At 40.1% G+C, this 23,912-nt stretch overlaps 1 pseudogene; it reads right to left on the reverse strand.

Annotated features, from left to right (window-relative positions):
* Positions 1-4,366: 4,366 nt before the first annotated feature.
* The window catches only part of LOC142108384 (NACHT, LRR and PYD domains-containing protein 3-like), a 49,991-nt pseudogene continuing 30,445 nt past the window's right edge, over positions 4,367-23,912 (reverse strand).

A 23,912-nucleotide genomic window follows, 5' to 3' on the forward strand; every position in this document is an offset into this window, starting at 1 on the left:
AAATAAAAATTACAACTGACACTAAATAAGCATGGAGTCCGATTTCAAACACATGGGGCTATGCCAGTGTGGGTTGGTTACAGAATAACAGGGATATTCGTTCCATTGGGCTCCCCTGTTATGGTCAGTGCTAAAATCTCTACTTGAAAAACACACTAACTCAAAACTCCCACATGTCTCCAACATCCCAGGACCAGGCTTCTATTACATCCAAAGGCCCAGCCAGACATCATATGTCATGCCCTGGCGTTGTCTCCCTAAGCTGTGCAACCAAAAGCTCAATACATAAGGGTCCTTTTATGTCACTGTTTACACCATCTTTACCACTTCTGCAGCTGTGTGCATTATGTTGTCTAAGAACTTAGTAAGCAACAGCAAGAAAATTAATTAGGAAGAGGAAGGAGGAGGTGGGTGATGTCACTAGAGAAAGTCCTATTGAGGATGAAACGCGTCGGCTAGCACCAGCTTTCTGTAGGTTTTTTGAGATTTCAAAGCATCCATAGAAACAGGAAGTACTCTGTGGTCTGCATTCCACTCACTCTCGGACGGAGGCGGACGTGGCAGAAGCAGGGATAAAGTTTTGGAACTACCCTCTACCCCTCTAAGAGATCTCTCCTGGAATAAGCTTTATCCTAAGTACACCTGCCGGGAAACATTGTGGAGGATTGTGTGCCACGCTAAACAGGGAAAGAGTAGGGTAAGAGTTCCAATATTTGAATGCTCAATACATAACTATCTTCAATAGAAGAGTATAAACATACTGTTTGCATGTTTTAAATGTATGTGTGCAAGATCCACTATCAAATTTCCAATTTTTTATGTCAGTGGATAGGTTAAACCCAGCCAAACTGCAAGAACTGTATTTCCAGAATTTTGTGATGAGATGGGGCTATTAGGGCATTGAAACTACAGGTCTACCCTGCAAGATACCCCATCTAGTCCAAAAATGTGTTTAACACATGTATGAATTACAAATTAATAATATAATGTGCGCTAAAAAATACCTATAAATAAAGTTAAGCTGCAGCTCTAATCATTAGGCTCTGATAACTAAGTGAACAAGAAAAACAAACGGAAAAGAGCGCTAAGCTTCAAACCAGCACATTAATTTATTAAAATATAGAAATGCATAAAAAACACAGTATTGCTTAAGAGGTGGTATCTGGTTAATCAGACCATAGGTGTAACATGTGTTAATTGTGTTCATGATGTACATATGTATTTAATGCTGTATTTTCTAGTGTGACAACTCTTAAATGATGCCAGAGCGGGGTCGAAAATATGATGTTATTCTTAGCATTATATTATAGTATATTGTAATGCATTAAATGTATTGAGGGATTAGCAGTTTTGTAAAATAGAATTTACACACAGAGTAATCCCATGTTAATTTACCTCTGTTTATGGAGCAGGGAAATGTTAGCTTATCCACATTCCTGACATGGGAGTTAACCAACTGGGGGAGGGAGTCCAGATGCAGCCCCTGGTATGAGGGTGCTTGTTAGAATAGGAGGGACACTGATGTGGGACTGAGGTCAGTCTCACTCCTGCTTTTCTTTTTGCATTTCTTCTACCCCGCTCGCAGGATGGAAGAAGTTTGACTGCATGTGTTTTCTGATGCCACCCACAGATTTGGCCACTTTGTGAACCCACTAAAAGTGGGATGACATTGAACCTTGTCCCTACTATGTGGGTAGTGGAGAAAAGAGCATGGCTCAGCAGTCGGCAAGAATACTGGATGCAATTGCCATGAGGATGTATCACAGAGCATGAACCAAACATGCTGGTAAAAAATAGTGACGTGTATTGTGCAGTGGTGTGTATTATGCCGTGAACCCCTGGTATTGATGCACAGTGTTAAATATTTGTTGTATTGTTTTGTAAGTGCCTCCCTCCAGCTGCCAACAAATCCTGTTAAATGATGTGTATCTGAAAGGAGCTTCTGCAACTCCATATGACATAACCTATGTTATGAAGGAAACTTAATGATTAAGGGAGAATTGTTGTCATAGATAGTGGGTTAGAAGTATAATTTATATATTTATATAATATTATATTTATATATTTTATATATTTATATATTTTTATATATTTTATTTTATAACCTGTGGTGTTCATGACCACATATACAGCCATTCACAAAAGCAAGATGACATTTCTAAAAATGAACACACAAAAAAGTTTCCAAAAACACAGTAAAAAATACATTGTACTGAAACTGTACTGAAAGTTTTTACCCTTGAACCTAGCATTTGTCCTACACCAGATCTGACGTTGGCATGGTTCATTAGCACTAACACTAATGCACTTAGCGGTTGTGGGAAAAGGTTTGTATATGCACTAAAACCAGTGTTCTCCTCAGGGTACTCCTACAAAAACATAATACTACCATTTGTAGCTGTGGAGCGCTGTATAAAGTATCAAGATGTCCTGGATGCATATATTTAGTGTGGACTTCAGGGTCCATAGCTGGTTGATGACAGAAGAAGCAACAAGGTGGAAACTGATGGTGTTAAATCTTAAATGAGTTAATAACTGATGTATTTCAGAGTTCTTGAAGTGGTGCACTTTGGTGGGTAGAAGTTATTTAGTACAGAGACAGTGACATATAGAATAGTAAGTAAAATAAATGGGAGAAAGAAGGATGAATGGGACAAGGGTGGGACAGCGAAGTGAAGTAGGGACTAAAGTAGTAGGACATTATTAGAAAGTTTTGGATAGATGGATGATGGTGATAGTCAGAACGAAGGGTTAGAGATGAAGTGTAATTGGATGAGATGGATAAAGGGAATGAAAGTGGGTATCAAGGTAAGTAGGTGGTGGTTAGTGAGCAAATGTGAAATATGGAAAAATGGAAATGTTAGAAAATCAATAATAGAGCAAAATTGTTAGATGCTAAAAAATAATGATTGCTTAAAATGAAGCAGGAAAATACCAAGGGTTTGAAAAGTGGAGATGTTGCCTATAGCAACCAATCAGATTCTGGCTGTCATTTTGTAGAATGTACTAAATAAATGAAGCTAGAATTTGATTGGTTTTTCAAACCCGCCGGAAAACTCTCAGCTTGCCCCATTTGGAGTAAAATTTTATGTACAGTCCTGTTTCTTACCCCTTGGAGTAAAATTTTTGGAGAATTTATTTTATTTCAATGACCACAACCAACCCCGGCTTAACAATTATTGAACAATCGTTTTCCACATATATTGCTGCAATCCATCCATAGGTCTCCAGCCCCATCAACCAGTGCTTTGATGTGTAACATTTATTCTATTTGCCAATATTATTTCGTACCATACAGTATAACGTATCACATGACACCACATAATAAAAATGTTATCATTTATAGAACCACAGAAACAAGCATTGACATATATAAGTACTGTATATCATTACTCATTGATGACGAAAAATATAGCACAGGAACCATTCATAAATCAAGCAGCTTTTTATTATTTTGCACAGAGAAGTTTAGATTAACACTAATGAATAAGATAATGATACATTTGGCAGGTCGTAACCAGGAGATATTTCAGGAAAACTGTAAAATTTGAATTTTGCTGATGAACTCTCCTCCCCTTAAGTAGCAGATCCACCACCCTGAGATACCTGGGGTTCAGGAGATTCTCTCCTCCATGATTTCCTGTATATAATGATTCTCCAGGTAAATATGCCTGGAGAAGTCTGTTATCTCTAATGATCTTCCATAGAGCAGTGTTTTCTTTAAAACATCTCCAGGCTTGTATGCCAGGAGAAGCCTCAGCTCATATGTATAACAACTTAACACCTATGTGAACTGAAGTTTTCTCTGGCCGAGAGCTTTACTCCACACTTCCTTCGGGCACCAAATAAATTAAAAGGTGCCCCTCCCCACCTATCCTGCAAAACTTGGTTTGTTACAACTCATTTTGAAAATAAACTGTGTGATTTAGTGAATCATAGAGGAACGAGAGGGTACTCTCCTGAGATAACTGACATAAGTAAGATTACTAATATTCATAGCTCCCAATAAGAAAACTTTTATGATTGTGCTATATACAATTACACTAAAGTACCATCACATTTCAGTTAAAGCCATCACACGTAGGACTTGAAAAACACAACACTAATAGCATGATTAGCTTTCAGATAATATTAAGCCATGGACAATGCTCCTAAAGGTCCCAAATATATACATTTCGAGCATCCTGTTATGTTCCTGGACCTGTACCTGCCCATAGCCTTTCATTTTCCCCTCAAACCTCTCCTATACAAGATAAAATCTAAACCCTATGGGGTTAGATCTGCTACAAGTTCTTGAAAGAAAAAGTGGAGGTGCTGCCCACAGTAACCAATCAGATTCTAGCTTTCATTTGCTAACATGTACCAGATAAATGATAGCTAGAACCTGATTGGTTGCTATGGGTAACACTTCCACTTTACCTTTTTAGAGGTTTCAGTAAATCTTACCCCATCACTTAACTTCACCTCCTAGCAGTCTTTGTGTGCTTAAATCCATTCACATGATGCTTGTGTGCCCAGGAGTCATACAAAAATCTTCAGACCTGGCCTCCGGCCTTCCAGGTCTTTTAAACATTTTTTGACTTTTTCAGAAAAATGGTTGGAATCGATCCTAAGAGGATAAAATAGAAGTTAGTGTATTTAGTATGTTTAATATAAATGTGTTATAATTATATTCAGTGGTGGAAGAGAGCTGGTATATGGTGGCATGTCATAACCGTCAATTCTCCTACTGCTTTGGTTGAAAAACTCCACTTACATTTTCCATACCAACACTTATAAATTTCACCTCCGACCACTGATTATATTACAGTATGTGTGATTATTAAACTTAAAATAAATCCACATATAACAATCTCTACAAAGAAAACCATCTCTATTGTTATGCTTAACTCACCCATGACTGTAGCACCATCTAGATAGATCAATGACATACTCTAATTATTTAAGTGAATGAGGATTAGCTGCCCTGTGATGTACACAGTGGTGCACTGATTTGTGAAGCAAGTGTTGACTATAGGAACAGAAGGGAAACAAATGTTCATAGGACTGTCTACATTTCGAGTGTCAGTGCACATCTCCCACCGTTATCACGTAGAGTAATCATTGTCACAGTGCTGACAGCAACCAGGAAAGAACCACTTGGCTTGGTCAGAGACACACCACGTCTGACCAAGCCGCTTACTCCTGAGAGGACTGGTCATGAGGTACAAGCTGAGGTCAAAGGATTGGAGAAGGTAGAATAGTGAAGGGTAAAGTCAAGGGATTGGAGACGGAAGAATTGTGCTAGACGAAGCCAAGGTCGAAGGATTGGATAAGGTAGAATCGTGATGTACCTTCAAACAAAACAAGACTTTTTCAAAGCACAAGCAAAGTAATCCAAAACAAAACTTTACTTCTGCAAAGGTTTGGTAGAACTGAGGGACCTTCTAAAGGCTACAAACAGCTGAGATAAATGTTTTGATTGACTTGACCTTGTCACTTAAGGGCTGATTACAGACTATGGAAAGCTGTTCAGTATTCCAGGTGAGGTGACAGTTAGATTACTGTTCTTATCAGTCACTGTAAACCTTGTCATCTAGTCTTGTGAATCCTCATAGTAATTGTTTTCTGACAGCTATTATCTGGAGCTAGTGTTGTGAATCCTCACAATCATTCTCCACTTTCACTCACTGAGGTCTGCGTCTGTCTGCATTGTGGGGGTGGGAGGGAAGGTGCGGCCAGTATTTTTCTTTCTCGATAAAATGAAATACTCCTGTGAATGTAAATCGCCAGGGAAAATGCTGATGCTATATAACTAAATGTTAATAAATAAATGTGAGTCAATGCCTAGGGTTGTTGTGTGTTTTAAATGCCCCTGACTACATGACATCAAGTTGGTGAATTACACGTTCTTCTTCCACATACCTGATCTCCTTCAGGTGAGCTGAGCTCTTTATAAGTATTTCGATGTACTTATAGCCGACATCTGAGAAATTATTCCTGCTCAGGTCCAGATGTGTGATGTTTAAGTTCTGACTTAGAGAAGCCAGCTGGGGATCCTGTTCATCTCCCAGACCAGTTTCCTGGAGTCTATGGGGAACATACACACAGATAACAGTATACACAAGACATATCTCTAGGCTGCTTTTATTGCTGCTCCCATTCCCCACTAACATATACCCCATTGCTACAAAGCTCAATAGCTCAGACACCACCGCATCCTACCTTCATTTAAAAAACAAATTATTCTACTAGTAATTAGAATAATATTTGATATATGATGACAGGAGATGATTGCAAAAAAATGTGGTAGTATGAAAACAAGGCCTCCCCTAAATATCTGCCTCCCCAGGCTTGGCCATGTGGTCAGTATTGGCCAATAAAGCAATATAATTAACATGTTTAGGGACATGTCAGATGAATGATTAGACTGCCAATGAATCTCTCCTACACAAATACAGAAATGAATGGGTACTTGGCAATAGTGCTTACAGAGTCTACAACAATTTGGAATCTGTCAGCTGCAAACAAATAGATATATTACACTTACTGTGTATTACAGCGGTATGTTTTCTTGCAGATTCATCTTTTTATATGTCTGCGGTATTAATGACATACATCCGTACATTGGCTGGAGTATGGTGTTTGTGTTTGTAACTTACTCTCATAATCTATATATATTAGAGATGAGCGGATCGGATTTGTTGAAACCTAAAAAGATCCAACGTTGGGAATCCGAGTGAAACGAGTCACGATTTGGGCTCGAGTGACAACTTCGGATCTCAAAACCAGGCAAAACGTAATTTCCAGGATTTATTTTTTTTTGCGAAATGTTTTGGATCAATATTTTCTGTATATAAAGCCCTCCCTCATTTTCTTAAGTGCCATTTTAGAACAGACAGTGTGTAGGGAGGAGGTTACCTGTGGTGCTCTGCTCTTAAAATAGCGTTCAGGGTGAAAGAGGGACAAGGGAAAGCAGTAGAATCGTGCCATTATTGAAAAGCAGATCTGTAGAGATCAGTCAGCTTTAATAGTTTGCTGATCAACTACTTTTAATTTCAATCTTTCAAAGTGTTTAGAGTAGATGGACTAGTGGCTACTGGTTGTTGTTAATGCATATATAATAGTACTAGTATATAGACTGAGTTAGATATCATTCTGAACTAAGTAGTATATTTAGTGGAGGAAAATAGTGGGCTTTTGCAGTATGACTATTAGCATCAGGATCCAAAAAACAAAAAGATTAATTTCTTGAAGTTTTGCTAGTGAAAGTAATCTTGTTTGGGGCAGTGACATCTGAATGAAGTTTGGAAAAAACTGGGTGTTTGCCTGTGAGGTTTAGCGGCAGCTGCACACCCCAAAAAAAGCAATATATTGTAATTTTTACTGTTTTTCAATACTTGTCAATTTTGAAAGAGTCATTCAGTGACATCCATATTGCAAAAAAGGGTGTTTGCGTGTGAGATTTAGCAGCAGCTGCATCCCCCCCAAAAATGTTATATATTCTAATCTTTTCCATTTTTCAATACTTGTCAGTTTGTAAAGGGTCTTTCAGTGGCATCTATATTTAAAAAAAAAGGGTATTTATATGTGAAAGTTTTTTCTGGGCACATTTAGCAATCGCATTGCTGCGACTGCAAAAAATATGTCATCTGCCATGCGACCAACTGAAGTAAGCCCATTAGATCAATTAAACAACAAAAAAATTTAGCCTCAGGCTCAAGAAATAAAAATACTGCAATGCTATGCACACACTAAATTTGGAACAGTACACAGCATGCATAATGGAGAGTGAAGAGTCAGTAACAATCAGATATAATTCGATGGACAGAGGCATCAGTAGGTATCTAGACAAGTAGATAACCAATTGTAAAGCAATTGGGTAATTTGCTGTTGCTATATAAAAATGTTGATGATGATAGACCAAGGTGGCCTGTACCCATACCACAAAACTTCAGACTGCACACACACTACATTTTTCAATGGCTAGAGCACTCATCGGTAGCCAAGAGGAAGGTTTTCCTTAACTTGCCGCTATATAAATAAATGTTGATGATGATAGACGAAGGTGGCCTGCACCCATATTACAAATCTTCAAAGACTACGCACCCAATACATTTTACAATGGCCAGAACACTCATCGGTGGCCAAGGGCAGGGTTTTCCTTAACTTGTCGCTATATAATTATATGTTTATAATGTAAGACAAAGTTGGCCTGCACCCATACAACAAAACTTCAAGGACTATACACACATTACATTTTTCGATGGCAGAGCATTCATCGGTATCCAAGAAACAGAGCTTTCATACCTTCTTTTACTTATATGCACTGTGTCTTAATGCTGCCCTTCTGAATCAAACCAGGGGATATATATTTATGGGGAGGGCTGAAGAATCAGTCCCCCGGGGGAAGCTTCGCCAAACCCCAGTGTAAAGGGGACTGCCTAAGACTTTCAACTGGTATGGTCCCCAAGATCCATGTATATAAATATGGAATGTGTATATATAATATTTATATGTTCTATTAGTGAAGTGTAAGAAATATGTAAAACAGACAGTTCAGATAGGCCAATACTTGCACTTCCCACACATGTAAGTATGTATAATACTCACATTGATGTAGATTTGGTTGCTGAAAAATTTTCTTACAATGCAATTGAAAGTCCACATTTTGAGAAGTTAACAGGACTGAATTTGGCCCTGGCAAAAATTACATGTATAGATGGAGAATATGATAGCTGATGATTTACGCTACGTGATGGAGTTAGAGAACCATATAGAGTAATTATTTTTGGAATTTAATGGGAAAAAGCAAATGCAATGATGGCAAAATTACAAAATCCTTCTTTAAGACAGCTCGCTGCAGACCAGGGGAGGGCAAATTTTAGCCCGGGGGAGCAAGACTCGATTCAGTAGCCTATTAGGAACATTTTAAAGGTAAAAATGGTCCCATGGTAGCCCACTATGGGACCAGCCCGGGGAGCAGATGCCCCACTGCACCCCAGCTGAAGACTTTGGCCGAAATTGGTGACAATTTGGACAGTTGTGAAGGGATCATTAGAAAATAGACTGGAAATTTTTCAAGATTTTTAATGAAAACCAGATTCAAAACCAAAACTAAAACTTAAACCTTTCGTGTTTTTTTGCCAAAACTTGTCACAAAACCAAAACACAAACATGTTTTAGAACCAAAACCACATCCAAAACCAAAACACGGAAGACAGAGCACATCTCTGGTATATAAATCCAATTTCCAAATGCATTAAATTGAGCTACACTGCTGTGACTGAAAGTACATTACACAATCCAAAAAGCAGATGAAGACGCACACTTCAACCCTTAATAACTTATTTATTCATTATTAAACTCTGCAGTAATATAAACTCTGATATAAGTGCTAAAATAAACAGGAGGTATGACATTTTGGTCAAACTATGGATGCCCATCTGCCACGTCAAGATGACCTCATTCAGATGGTACGTACACGAACAATCTAACAATCTTTTATAGTATGGGACTTGCCTCATTCAGTGCTTCTAAACTAAAAGTAGTATTATTAGGAACCAAACTATATTCTACTCTGCTTAAAAATACCTATGGATAGATGAGTGGGGCTCTTGGCCCAAAAAAAGGCAGTCACATATTTCAAAATAGGTAAAATTCCAGGGGGGCTGTTCCGCACACCCTTATATCTAAATACATCAAAAGATGTTACACTGCTGTGACTGAAAGTACAGTAACATTCCAAAATGCAGTTGCACTTTAGTGCTAGACTGATACTGCTGTCTACACTGTTCAGACTGTACACTGCTCAGACTGTACACTGCTCAGACTGCACACTGCTGTCTACTCTGCTCAGACTGCACAATACTCAGACTGCACACTGCTCAGACTGCACACTGCTGTCTACACTGCTCAGGCTGCACAATACTCAGACTGCACACTGCTGTCTACACTGCTCAGGCTGCACAATACTCAGACTGCACACTGCTGTCTACTCTGCTCAGACTGTACACTGCTCAGACTGCACACTGCTCAGACTGCACACTGCTCAGACTGCACACTGCTGTCTACTCTGCTCAGACTGCACAATACTCAGACTGCACAATGCTCAGACTGTACACTGCTCAGACTGTACACTGCTGTCTACACTGCTCAGACTGTACACTGCTCAGACTGTACACTGCTCAGACTTGTTAGATTATATAGAGTTTGTACATCTTTTGTAACTACTTTTTAACAGGAATGTCACGGTGTGATAGTTTTGCATGCACAATGACAATACCAATTGCAACAGATTTTTTTTTAATCAACAGAAACTTATCACTGCGTAATAGTGGGGTTTCTCTAGTTAGTCTCAATATTTTGCGAATGTAATGAAAATACAGTTTCCTCAGACAGGTGAAAACTATGACAATTGCAGTTTACATTTAAGTGGAAGCGAAAGGTCATTGGTCGTATGAGACACAGCAGTGATAAAAAGCTCATTGTCAGTTGATGTTGAGGATGAAATTTTACTATTGTTTTACGGGTTGGAGATAAGGTACAACCGAGCAGGAGAACAGCAATCTCTGGCAAATCACGCTATACTCACATTAATTCCTCTATCTTGCAGGTTGGATTGGACAGAGATTTAATCAAGTCATTGAAATAAGAACCAACCAGTTTGTTACCAGACAGGTCAAGTTTTCTCAGTGACTGGTTATGACGTATATCCTTTGCCAGCTGAAAAACATCCCTCTCTTCCAGGACTTGGCTCTTCACACTGCAGAAGGAAAACAATTGTACTCACACTTTTTATACTCACTTTATTCACAAGGTTCATGTAACCTACACTGAAAAAAGATGCACAAAATGCACTTATTTTGCATGTTTTTAAAATACACGTAATTTGGCCACACGAACATCTGTATTCGACTACAAGCGTATCTGAACAAATATCTCTTGTTGAATACGGGTGTAGGTCCGCTCTGCTCTGACAGACACAATACACCGCAGGATACTGTTATGGACTTACCTCTCCCCCGTTCCAGCGCTGCTCTGTCTGATATCGGAAGTCGCATTTCCGGGTTCAGCAGTCACATGATCGCAACTCAGGGCGGGGGATTTGAATCTTACCTGGTATTTAATCTTCACTCTGACACTTTGTGAGTGCCTTCTGGCTCCTGTTCTCTAGTGGATCTCTGTGCTTACAGCTCCTGTGTGAACTTTTGTGTACCAGTATTTGCCTGTGTGACTATTCTGCCTCTCCTGCCCCTGTGTACCGACCCGGCTTGCTGACTCTTCTTTGATATCTGGTGACCCTGACCCGGCTTGTCTGCCTCTGTCCTGTACCTCTGCCGCCAGCCCGTGTACCGAACCTGGACATTCTTCACGCTGAGCCTGCTCGCTGATTCTGTACCACATTGCTTCCTTGTGTACCAGTCCTGGCTGCCTGACTACGCTCTCTCTACTTGCTCCTCTTCACGCTATACTACATTTTGAGGTGAACCTGAGAACCGTGACCTCCGACTCCTGGCAGCTAAGCCCATCGTGCCTTGCTGTGGTTCTTGGTGAACACCGGGGAGTTCGTTAGACTCCGCACCTCTGGTAAGCCAACGCTAATTAAGATTAGTAGCAGGTCCAGATAATCCGTTACAGATACGTCCAATACATATGTGGAATATAAAGTCCCAGTAGAATGCACAGAAATAAAATAAAGGACTCAATTATTGTCACCTGTTGTTAATATAATGATTAATAAAAACAGAAATGATTTTATATTTCCCCCCATGAAATACATTTATCAGGATTTTATTAATGTCTACTGTGTATAAAATCACTTTACATCGACTACACACCTACGCCCATTTCCCTTCCTGTTCCGCCCATGAAAAGTAGGCTGCCAGAAGTGTCCTTTGCGTTTGAAGATTTATTGGATGTTCTTGTGTTCACTGGTGTATAGTCAGTCTCTGGGCATGCTCAGTGCGTTTTAATGCAAAATATGGTACCTATCGTCATTTACGCTCATTAATGAATCTGGCCCACAATGTTTATTCGTGCATATTACACAGTTTTTACCTACAGGTTTCATATGGTCCACATACAACCAGGTTCGGCACTTAGCGCTAGAGGTCGTGTACTATTCACATACAAAACAGTGACTAGTTCACAACCACCATAGATAGTCCAAATGAAATGAAGCAATCTCCTCTCCTCTTATATTGGCACTTCTACCATTCAGATGGTGTTACACATAAAAAACGAAAGTGTCACATATAGTGAAGTAAATCCAATATACTGAAGGTTCCACCTTGTGAAAAGGAACCACCGCCCCAGTGGATACAAAGAACAATAGTGAGAAAGTGAGAAATCTCTGAGGGCCCCAATGGTAATATGCTAACATCCAAATAGATGGAATTCAACCATAAGACATGGTCTTTCTTGCTTCACCTCCTTCCTTCAGGAATTATAATCCCAAAGTAGCGCCAGATGCCGAACCTCGTTGAATATCTTTTCTGTTTGGTGGTTTGGTGGTAATCCTATTGGTAAGGCAGGGCCGCTGTGACTGTTGTTAAAGCGCTTTGGGGACTATTTATTTATTTTGTTCATATGGTCCATGGCATTAATTATGCACAATCTGTGCCAACAAAGATCACTGACCTAATGCCCACAAACACCACTTGCCCTCTCACTGGCGTGTAGACCGTTTCTAGGCATGCACAGAGCGATTTAACGCAAAATACGGCACGTATCGCCATTTACGTTCCTTGATGAATCTGGCCCCCAATGTTTACACACATATACTGTATCACACGGCTTTTACCTACAGGTTTTATAAGGCCCATGCCCTTAATTATGCACAACCTGTGCCCACCAAGGCCACTTGCCCTCTCCGTACATGTGTCAGTCACTTCCTCTGGACTTTCTCACACCGCATTCTCTTACTCTTTGTTATCATAATATAGTAACATGTCCTGTTATTCATAGTCTATACCTCTTCATCATACTTGACTTTCATCATTGTGTCACCTCTTTGTTTGTAACCATAAATACATTTATAACATGCCTCACCCATACATATCCCAATTTTGTATACATCTGAAATACTCACCATAAATGTTCTATCCTGCATGTTGAATGACCCAGCTCTGAGACCACCTCAGAAAAGTAATTATTTGTATATATAATAGAGATGGTCACTGACCCCCGTGTTTTGGTTTTGGATTCGGTTTTGGATCTGGATTACCGTCGTGTTTTGGTTTTGGTTTTGGTTTTGCAAAACCTCCATTGCGTGTTTTGGTTTTGGTTTTGGTTTTGTTTGGTTTTGTTTTGCTATTTTTTGGGAAAATCCATGTTTTTGGGCCTAAATTAACCCAATTTAGTGCTCCAACTGTTTTAGAGACAAGTAATCTAATTGTTGAGGTAATAAATCATCCCAAAAAACAGTTTAATTCTTCGTTGGTAGGCCTATTCTACACACAAAACAGATTGTCTTCCTCTCCATCTATGCATATTGGCAAGGCAGCCATCGTCTTTGAATGTATATTACACCCTACACTTATAGTTAAATATGTAAAGAAATGGAAAAAGCCAGTTTGGTTTCTGTCTCTCAAGGCCCCCCTCCACTTGTATAAAATACCAAAAAATTCAGCCATTATAGACTGTACAATATTAATTGACATGGAGAAAGCCAGTTTGGTTTCTGTCTCTCAAGGCCCCCCTCCACTTGTATAAAATACCCAAAAATTCAGCCATTATAGACTGTACAATATTAATTGACATGGAGAAAGCCAGTTTGGTTTCTGTCTCTCTAGGCCCCCCTCCACTTGTATAAAATACTAAAAAATTCAGCCATTATAGACTGTACAATATTAATTGACATGGAGAAAGCCAGTTTGGTTTCTGTCTCTCTAGGCCCCCCTCCACTTGTATAAAATACTAAAAAATTCAGCCATTATAGACTGTACAATATTAATTGACATGGAGAAAGCCAGTTTGGTTTCTGTCTCTCTAGGCCCCCCTCCACTTGTATAAAATACTAAAAAATTCAGCCATTATATACTGTACAATATAAATTGAAATGGACAAAGGCAGTTTGGTATCTGTCTGCATCAGATCCTCTCTCCACTAGGAGTAAAATAGAAAACTATTCAGCCGTTATATAATCTAGAATATAAATAGAAATTGAGAAAGGCAATTTGGTATCTGTCTGCATCATAATCATCAACATCATCATTAGCGCCCTCGTCGCCTACACAAATCTCCCCCTCATCCTCTTCTAATTCCAAAGTGGCATCCTCAATTTGGGTATCACCGGCTACACTCGGGCTATTAAGGCACACATCAGCAGAAGGCTCACGATTAGACATCCCACTGTTGGATGGACTCTCCACAGGGATTGTTATCATTTGTGAATCAGAGCAAATATTCTCCTGTAATGCCTCACTGTTATCTTGCAGCTCGGCTTTGACGCGTAACAGTAGTTGTGCACCAATTGTAGGCTGGGTAACTTTTTGGGATCTGCCACTAATAGCCAAAGGTGAAGGCCTCATTCTCTCTTTGCCACTGCGTGTGTAGAATGGCATGCTTGCAATTTTTTTTTTATCGTCACTTAACTTTTGCTCAGTTACACTTCGTTTTCGCTTCAATACAGTAAATTTTTTTTTGGTTTTTGTTTTTTGCACTAATTTGAAAACACTCTGTTGTTTGACATCGCCTTGGCCAGATGACGTACTGGGAACACTAACATCAGGACTGGTGACAGAACCTGGTTGCTCATTTAGATCATATGTGGACTGCTTTGAATCCATTGCGTAGATACTGCTGACAGATATGACTTTTGACAGCCAGAAATATTAATGCACAATTAGGGAGGACACCCCAAAAACACTGAGGAGTGCTAAAATTTATTGAGTAGATACTGCTGACAGATATGACTTTTGACAGCCAGAAATATTAATGCACAATTAGAGAGGACACCCCAAAAACACTGAGGAGTGCTAACATTTATTGAGTAGATACTGCTGACAGATATGACTTTTGACAGCCAGAAATATTAATGCACAATTAGAGAGGACACCCCAAAAACACTGAGGAGTGCTAACATTTATTGAGTAGATACTGCTGACAGATATGACTTTTGACAGCCAGAAATATTAATGCACAATTAGGGAGGACACCCCAAAAACACAGAGGAGTGCTAAAATTTATTGAGTAGATACTGCTGACAGATATGACTTTTGACAGCCAGAAATATTAATGCACAATTAGAGAGGACACCCCAAAAACACTGAGGAGTGCTAACATTTATTGAGTAGATACTGCTGACAGATATGACTTTTGACAGCCAGAAATATTAATGCACAATTAGAGAGGACACCCCAAAAACACTGAGGAGTGCTTAAAATTATTGAGTAGATACTGCTGACAGATATGACTTTTGACAGCCAGAAATATTAATGCACAATTAGAGAGGACACCCCAAAAACACTGAGGAGTGCTAACATTTATTGAGTAGATACTGCTGACAGATATGACTTTTGACAGCCAGAAATATTAATGCACAATTATGGGGGACAACCCAAAAGCGCTGGGGAGTGCCAAATATGAAGAAAAAATAATAAACCTCTATCCTCCTCTCTGCACTAGCGATTTTGGTTAGAGCAATTGCAAGAACAATATTGTATTCTTTCTCTGTCCCTGCTCTAATTAGCCTATGACTACACCCTGCTCTCTCCCTCTGTCAAATGGCGATGGATTGCTGTGGAGGCGTGTATTTATAAAGTTGAAGTATCGCGAGAACCGAGTCCCGAGATCCGACGACGTCACAATGACGTTCGGCCTCGATTTGGATTCGGAATTGGCGGGAGAGTACCGAGCTGCTCAGCTCGGTACTCGGATACCCAAAGTTCGGGTGGGTTCGGTTCTCGGAGAACCGGACCCGCCCATCTCTAATATATAACCAGTTTATATTTCACCTGGGAAGGTATTTCAGCTGCTGGGAGAGCGTGAATGGTACAATCTATTGTGCTGTCCTCATATAAGCTCACACTGAGGAGAGAAAGGAATGAAACAAGAGTAGGTTGTTATACAGCACAATTGTCATCAGCTTAATATGGAGATTGTGTGTTCTACACAACAGATAGTCGATGTCATCTAATAATTATTATCCTTTATTTATATAGCGGCAATATATTCCACAGTGCTCTACATTCAAGGGAAAAACAAAGGAAAAAAGCATACAATGATTAACAAACCAGCAACAAACAATGAAGCAGAAGGTGAGAGGGTCCTGGGTCCTGATTCATTAAGGATCTTGACTTAAGAAACTTCTTATTTCAGTCTCCTGAACAAAACCATGTTACAATGCAAGGGGTGCAAATTAGTATTCTGTTTTGCACATGAGTTAAATATTGACTGTTTATCATGTAGCACACAAATATCAACTTTAAATGTCAGTGTACAAATAAGTTATCAAGTATTTGTGTGCTACATGAAAAAACAGTCAGTATTTAACTTATGAGCAAAACAGAATACTAATTTGCACCCCTTGCATTGTAACATGGTTTTGTTCAGGAGACTGAAATAAGAAGTTTCTTAAGTTAAGATCATTAATTAATCAGGCTCCTGGTTATTAAAGTCTTACAATCTAAAGGAGCGGAGATATGAGACAGGATTGACATGTTTGTTTTGATCGGTGGACCGGTCGTCCGTGAACAATCTTTGTATTTTGAACCAGTTACCCAGCTAGTTTGTATGTAAGCACAGAGATAAAGGGCATTAAAAATGAAGACAAATGAAAGTATAGAGTCAATGCTGTAGATAAAGAGTAAATAAGTCATCGATGGCCAGAGTAAATAAAAGGGAATGGGATTCTTTACTAAACTGCGGCTATAATACCAGGAGATGATAGGCAGTCTAAAGTATATATGCAGCATGGATGAATTGTTGGAGATAGAAGTGAGAGCTGGTGATAAGGGAGGATGATAGGTATAGGTCAATGACAGACAACAGAGCATGGATAGAGTGGTAAGTGGGGAGAACAGATATATACAGCATTGTACAGGACTTTAGAAATGACAACAGGAACATGGATTACTGTTTTAGTGGTGTCATTAGTGAGGTAAGGGCACATGCAGGAGATATTTGGAGACCAGATGATTTGCAAGGGACTGAATGTGAGGAGATAAGAACATGCCAGAATCCAATATTACCCTGTGACAGCAGACTTGTGGTTTGGGAGTGGTGTTAGCATTGCTCACACAAATGGAGATTTCAGTTGTGTGGCTGTTACACACAATGTGTGCAGGATCAAAGAATACCTTTATAATGAAGGAATTTTATAGTGGAATGTGACTTCCTCCACTGGTTTTCAGAGCTTCGGAGATAATGTGTTTGTTTGGTAAGACAAGGTTGGAGCCAGCAATATTGTTAGTGGCAATGAGAGGAAGGAGCTACTTGGCCTTAGGCAGATATTTTGTTATAATGTTCTGTGATTAGGTTACTACATGATAGGAAAGAAATAGGGGGAGTTAGTGGTTCGTCATCATCATCATTTATTTGTAAGGTGCCACAGATTCTGTAGTGTCTGACATTGTAGTACAGGTATAAAATACATGAAAAGAGTAAACATGATAACAAGTACATGGGTACAGGCAGAATAAAACATGCATGGATGCAATTAATAAAACAAATAACATGGCAAACATAAACAATTCAGCACATGACATGAGGGGGGGGGGCAAACAAGGAAAACAGAGACAGTATAGACATGAGATATAGGGTAGATGAACCTACACGTTTGAGCTTACATTCTAGAGGGAGGGGCTATTGAGAGACAATAAGAGCTAAATGGACATTAAGCTAAGCGGTCCAGGTAGGCAGCAGAGGAGGTGGAGGCTATAAACTGGCAGGCGGGTAGATTGAAGTAGATAAGGATATTTGGCAGGGAGAATGGGTAACAAGGGGGAACAGGAAAAGAGGTAGGATAGGATTGTATATATACTAGCAGGTCAGTAGGGACTGTCCAAATAGTGTACAAAGCAAGTGTTTGAAGTAGAAGATAACAAGACTCACTGGAGAGTGATGAATTTTGTCCTCCTCTAGTAGTTTAAAATATCATTATAATACTGAATGGTAATAGAATTTAGATTCATGCTAGAGGTCTGTCTTAGAGGAGGGGAATCAAATGCAATTATGGTGATCTGAGAGAGAATGGGCATTTGGTGATTTTGAGAGAGTGACCATCTTCATGTGTGGGAGACTTAGTTAACTGGAAAAGAGGTTAAAGAGAGTAATTTTGAAGCAAGAAACGTGGATATTAAAGTCATCCATTATGAGAGTTTGGTATTTCACAGGCTAGAAAGTGCGAGAGGAAACCAGTGAAATGTAGAGAAATTGATGTGATGAGTCAGGAGAATAGTAAATGATTGTACCTGAAATGTAAACCACCACTCAACAGGGAGAGGCAGTATCAACATCAGTGATCCATGTTTCAATGAGAGCCACCAGGTTTAGATCGTGCACTGTGATACAATTACTGCACATTGAGGGTCTGATTCATCTTCGGACGCGAGTCCTGTTTTGCGCTGTGTCTGGCGTGAAATTGAAACAGACCTTACACCAATGAATGCAATTGCATTCATGGCAGATGCAGATGGCATACACCCAAGGGTTCTTATGGAGCTAAATGACTACGGCTGAAGGGTGAAACGGGAGAGTGAAGGGTCGGATGCACAAAGTCAATGTACAGTAAGGGTTTTCCAAGTTCGAGCGCATGCACATCCATCCGATTCAAGCTCTGGGCATCTCTTAGGAACGTGTATTTTAGCAGTATAATTTGTACCAGCACATACAAATGCAGACTGATAGTGATGACTGACACGTATGCCGGACAGAACATGTGTTTGCAAGTGAGAGAAATTGTAAAAATGCATTTTATGTACACTATACATTAAGAATATCCTGATTTATGTATTTCATGTAAATATTTCCAAAAACATTTTTATTTCTTGAAATGTATTTTTGTTAATAATTATACTATTAAGAAATGTTAATCTATTTAATTATTTTTTTTTTGCATACTTTCTGATAGGACTTGATATTGCACATATGCATGTGCTTATCGTGCAGTCTGTTCTGTCTGTTTGTATAAGGCAAGTAAAGTAGAGCCTGAGTGTACTTATACCTGTATTTAAATGCAAACATTTCTTGAGATCCGTTTGTACTGGAATATGGGTGGACGTAAATGCAATTAACGTCCGATTTTTTAAAGTGCAAATTGCGTTCACATTGCGTTACAAGATGAACCGGGCCCTGAATAAGAAGTCCAGACTGCACATAGCTCTGTTATTAGACAGTCATACTCACACCAAATCCTCTATCTTGTACGTTGGACAGTACAAAGATGTAACCAGATAATGAAACCTAAATCCTGCCTCCATATCTAGTGTTATATGGAGTTTCCTCTGTAAACGTGGGTCACCTTCTGGTGGACTTTGAAGACCGCAAGATATCTGTGTAAGTCCATAATCTCTGAAACTGGAGAAAGATAGAAAGAGCACATATAATGAAGATAATATTACTAATCAAGTAATAAGCACACACTAATTTACTTACTTCATATTTTGTAGAAATACAGGGAGTGACATTAATGTTAAAAATAGTTGCTCAAACATCTTTAACTTTTTTTTTTAAATTCAATATTTATTTTAAAACAAACTTTAGGCAACATTTTCAATTCACTATGTGAGTTATATTATAAATTGATCAAAGAGATAAATGTATGTATTGTGCAAAAATGCCTTGGATTACAAGTTGTCAACACATTAATGATACTAGGTTCCTCACTTAGAGGGTCTATCTTTACAATTAAAGATGAACTTAATTTATTTTGCCAACTTTTGCTCAAACTTATCAAAGTGTGAAAACCAAACTTGCCAAGCTGAATGTAATCAGTCAAGTGGAGAGAGTTCAGCAATGTAAAGGACATTATGAGTCCAATTCTTCAGATGTACGTCCATTTTTATGATGTACCTTGCGTGAAATAGGTCTGTGGACCTTACGCCAATAAACACAATTGCATGCAATTCATGTCTGAAAGCAAATGACACGACTGCCTATGACTTGAGAAGTGGAACGGGGGAGGGAAGGGGTTGGACCAATGTAGACAATGTACAATAAGGAAGTGCCAAGGGCAGTCACAAAAAAAATATTTTTAAATCTAAAAACCAATGTTGGGAACCCTTTCTGCTTGCATCAGGATATGCCAGCCTTACAGATTGTATGGTAGTTCCTTGCAGAGACTGGCTTCCAGGCCATCAGTATGGTCTGAACCATGCTGTCTGAAAGTCACTTAGCTTTTAGGTTGGCGGCTTCAATAGCCAACTCATTAAAACTAGCTGTGTTAAATGTAGGTGCCAGAATGGGTTTTGAGAGTGAAGGTCTGGATACAGTTGAAGATTCAATGAAGGAGCATCCAGCATGCGGAACAGATCTGAGTCTCAAGACCTCATGGGCCTTCCGAAGCCATGAGGATTGCATGGACTCCATCTCTTTTTATCTAGTGGGATGTCCCAAGGTACCACCATGGCAGCTACATACAATGCCCTGGAGTCTCTAGACCTGAACCCATAGACATTCACCTTGCCGTTGAGTTGATACGCCATCAGAACTATGTCTGGTTGACGTCACTGATCCACTAATTGTTGTAAAACCACTGGGTGGATTGATCACTCCCTTAGATGAATATCCTGACGGATTGCCCACCCTGGGAATGATCATGGCCATGATGGCTTGAAGATGTATTTCGGCCCATCGCATGATGCAAGACATCTCCCTCATAGCCTGGGTGCCTCCTTCGTGAGTCAGATAAGTAACAGCCATAGCATTGTCTGATTGCATCTTGACTGCTTTTCCTAAAAGATTGGGCCAGGCCCTGGTCAGTGCTTTTAGTACTGCCCTCTGCTCCAGCACATTGATAGTGAGCTTGGACTCCTCTGGCATCCAATGACCTTGGAAATGCTGTTGGAGGACAACTAACAACCAAGCCCATAGGTTGGCATCCGTGGTGAGAAGGATCCAATAGCAGACTGTGAATGAATGTTCACTGGTGAGGTGGCTAACTTCGGACACCACCACAGGGACTGGCGCACTCTGAGGGACAGAGCAATGCATTGAGAGTTTAGCTGTAAGTAGGATCTGGTCTACTTTGTGATGAGTTCTTTCTGGAACTCCCTTGAGCAAAACTGGATGAATTGGATTGCCTTAGAAGAGGAGACAATTTTGGCCAAGAGTTTCATGCAAAAGTGGATGGACACTTGCTTTTTGATCAAGAGGGACTTCACCATATCTTGAAGGGATAAACAGTAGAAGCAACCGTTGTAGGAGGGTATCGAAGAATAACCCCCAAGAAAATCATTCTATGTGACAGTACCAGGTTGGATTTTTGAAATTCAATATCTGCCCATGTAACTCCAGAGATCTTGCCATCTCTGTTACATGTCTGAGGAGTAATGGCAGGGAATTCACCCTTATCAGAAGGTTGTGCAGGTATGGGAACATAGTTATCCCCCTGTCCATTGTGACGCTATCATGATAACCATGACCTTTGTAAAGATCCTCAGGGCCATACATAATCCAAAAGGAAGGGCCCTGAACTGGAAGTGCTGAGACTTCACAGCAAACCCGGAGAACAAGTGTCCTTCCCAGGTAGGTATGGGCGGATAAGCATCCCTGATGTCCATGTATACCATGATTTCCCTTGCTCCATACTGTTGATTACAGACCTCAGCTACTTAATTTTGAATTTGTCCACCTGTAAATGGATGTTCAAAGACTGGTCTGAAGGACCCCTCTGCTTTCTATATTAATAATAAAGTTTGGGGTAAAAATTCCCCTATGCTCTTTCGTTTTCCAGCATCGGAGAGATAACTCTGGAAGTCTGAATTGCCTCATTAAGGGCCTTTTTTTTTGTTTGGGCTCTCATGGTGGTCCTGTGGTAAAAAATCTTCCCAGGGAGACCTCATTAGGTCTATCACATAACCACTGGAGACAATGCCCCTGCTGGAAACCTGATTGCCTATGATTCCATCTCTGCTGGTTTCCTTGAGGAACCAAAAGTTGGACACTAAAGATGGCTTGGCTTCTGGATTATCCTGGGGTCAAAAGGACCAAAAGGAAGGCCATGAAGGGGCATTTTATGGGCGGAATTAGGTTTTCTCCTGTGGCCACAGATATACTTTTTGTAACTATATCCCAAATAAAATCTCAGCGCTGAGGCCGTGATCCTGGACCCTAGCAGGCCAGCATCAATGACGAGCTCTCCTAGGTTCCCTGTCGCATCACAGATGTGTTACAAGAGTAAAAGCAACTTGGACCTGGGTCTTCCAGACTGTAGACTCTAATACAGTTGGTTAATCCACCTTTCCACGGCTTCAGCACAGCCCCTACTGTTGAAAAATTAGACGTAAGGGTTACCTCCATTCTGTCTGTGATGTCCTTCAGAGTAGCCTCCCCTGGAACAGGGATCATGGTGCTACCGGCGCATCAACCTTGGGTGGACATTCCCACTTGTGTGTATCTACACTAGACAGAGGGTACATAGACTGAAGCCTGCAATATACTTGAAACCTGCTAACTGGATGACCCCAGTACTCCCATAAAAGATCCTCCAAATAGGGAGAGGATGGTAAGGGGACTACCACATTCTTTTGGTGCTTGAATAGGGATGTAGGCTTCATTACTGGTTGCATCTTTCTCCGCCACAGAGGATGACTCTGGGTTCACTCCTGAGAAGAAAAATCCAAGGTAGAATCAATCCTGGAACATTAAGTCATTGATAGTGAGCATCTCTGGGATCTAGCAGTGGATGTAGCATCTCTGTCACCGTTCTGTAGCATTCATTTCTAAGATGATGACACCTCTGCCTACCCCTGAACAGTCTTAGCCATTTCCTGTGCCCATACTGCTACTGTCACAGTCCCTGGAACGACATCTGTGGGACCCTGAGAAGGGGTTTGGGGAAGTCCAAGATCCTCAGGTTCAGAAATAGTAGCGGAGGAGAAAGTGTCTTTGCTCTGCTGTCTACTGGTGGCTAATTGTTCGATCATAGCCTGAACCATGGAACCTTGTGTCCAGACTGGTTACCCCACCTCTGGCAGGGCCCTCCTCCGCCTCACAAGCTGGACACAAGGCTCCTTGGACAGTAGAAGCATTACCATTCAAAGACATAATAAAATGAGGGAGGAAAACATAGAATATATGAGATTACAGATACAGTATATATAGAATTACTTTTCTTTTGTGTACAATATTGTATATTAAATAGTAGACTCACAGGTTCACTTACAGGGTGAAGTACCAGGGAATAAGTATATCAAAGCAATAATTAAGCATATGCTCACAGAGACGGTATGATTACTGCAAATCTGTTGAGGTTAAATCTTAAGCATACAGTCCCTAGATGATGTAACAACATAGCCCTGATATAACATGAATTCACCCTAGTTAACAGACTTTAAGTTACTAGCACACCAGAAATAAGTAAATAGACCCCTACTGCAGTCTGTATCAATATAGCAAGGTATAGGAGGGAATAGAGACAAGGTAGCTTATCTGTCAGTAGATGCAGCTGCTAAAAAACGTGTGTTTACTGAGTTAATGGTGACTTGCAAGTGAGGGAAGCCACCAAAAGAGGAGATACTGGTAACTGAAGGACCTCCCTCTATGGTGTATGGATGAGGGCTCCGTTTATTGACCTGCACCCATGATCTTCCCCAGCTCCCCCCTCCGAGGAGAGCCTTACCTATTGGAGCTGTCAGGAGCCTCGGTCACTGCCTGTGTCAACCCCATTAAATGTGTCAGCTCCTGTAGGCACTTAAAATAAACCGAGATATTAGTTGTTAATTGGGATTTTCTATCTATGGGAGAACACACCGGAAGTTGTATAGAAA

This window comes from Mixophyes fleayi, chromosome 12 (genome assembly GCF_038048845.1).
Source record: "Mixophyes fleayi isolate aMixFle1 chromosome 12, aMixFle1.hap1, whole genome shotgun sequence".
NCBI lineage: Eukaryota > Metazoa > Chordata > Amphibia > Anura > Limnodynastidae > Mixophyes > Mixophyes fleayi.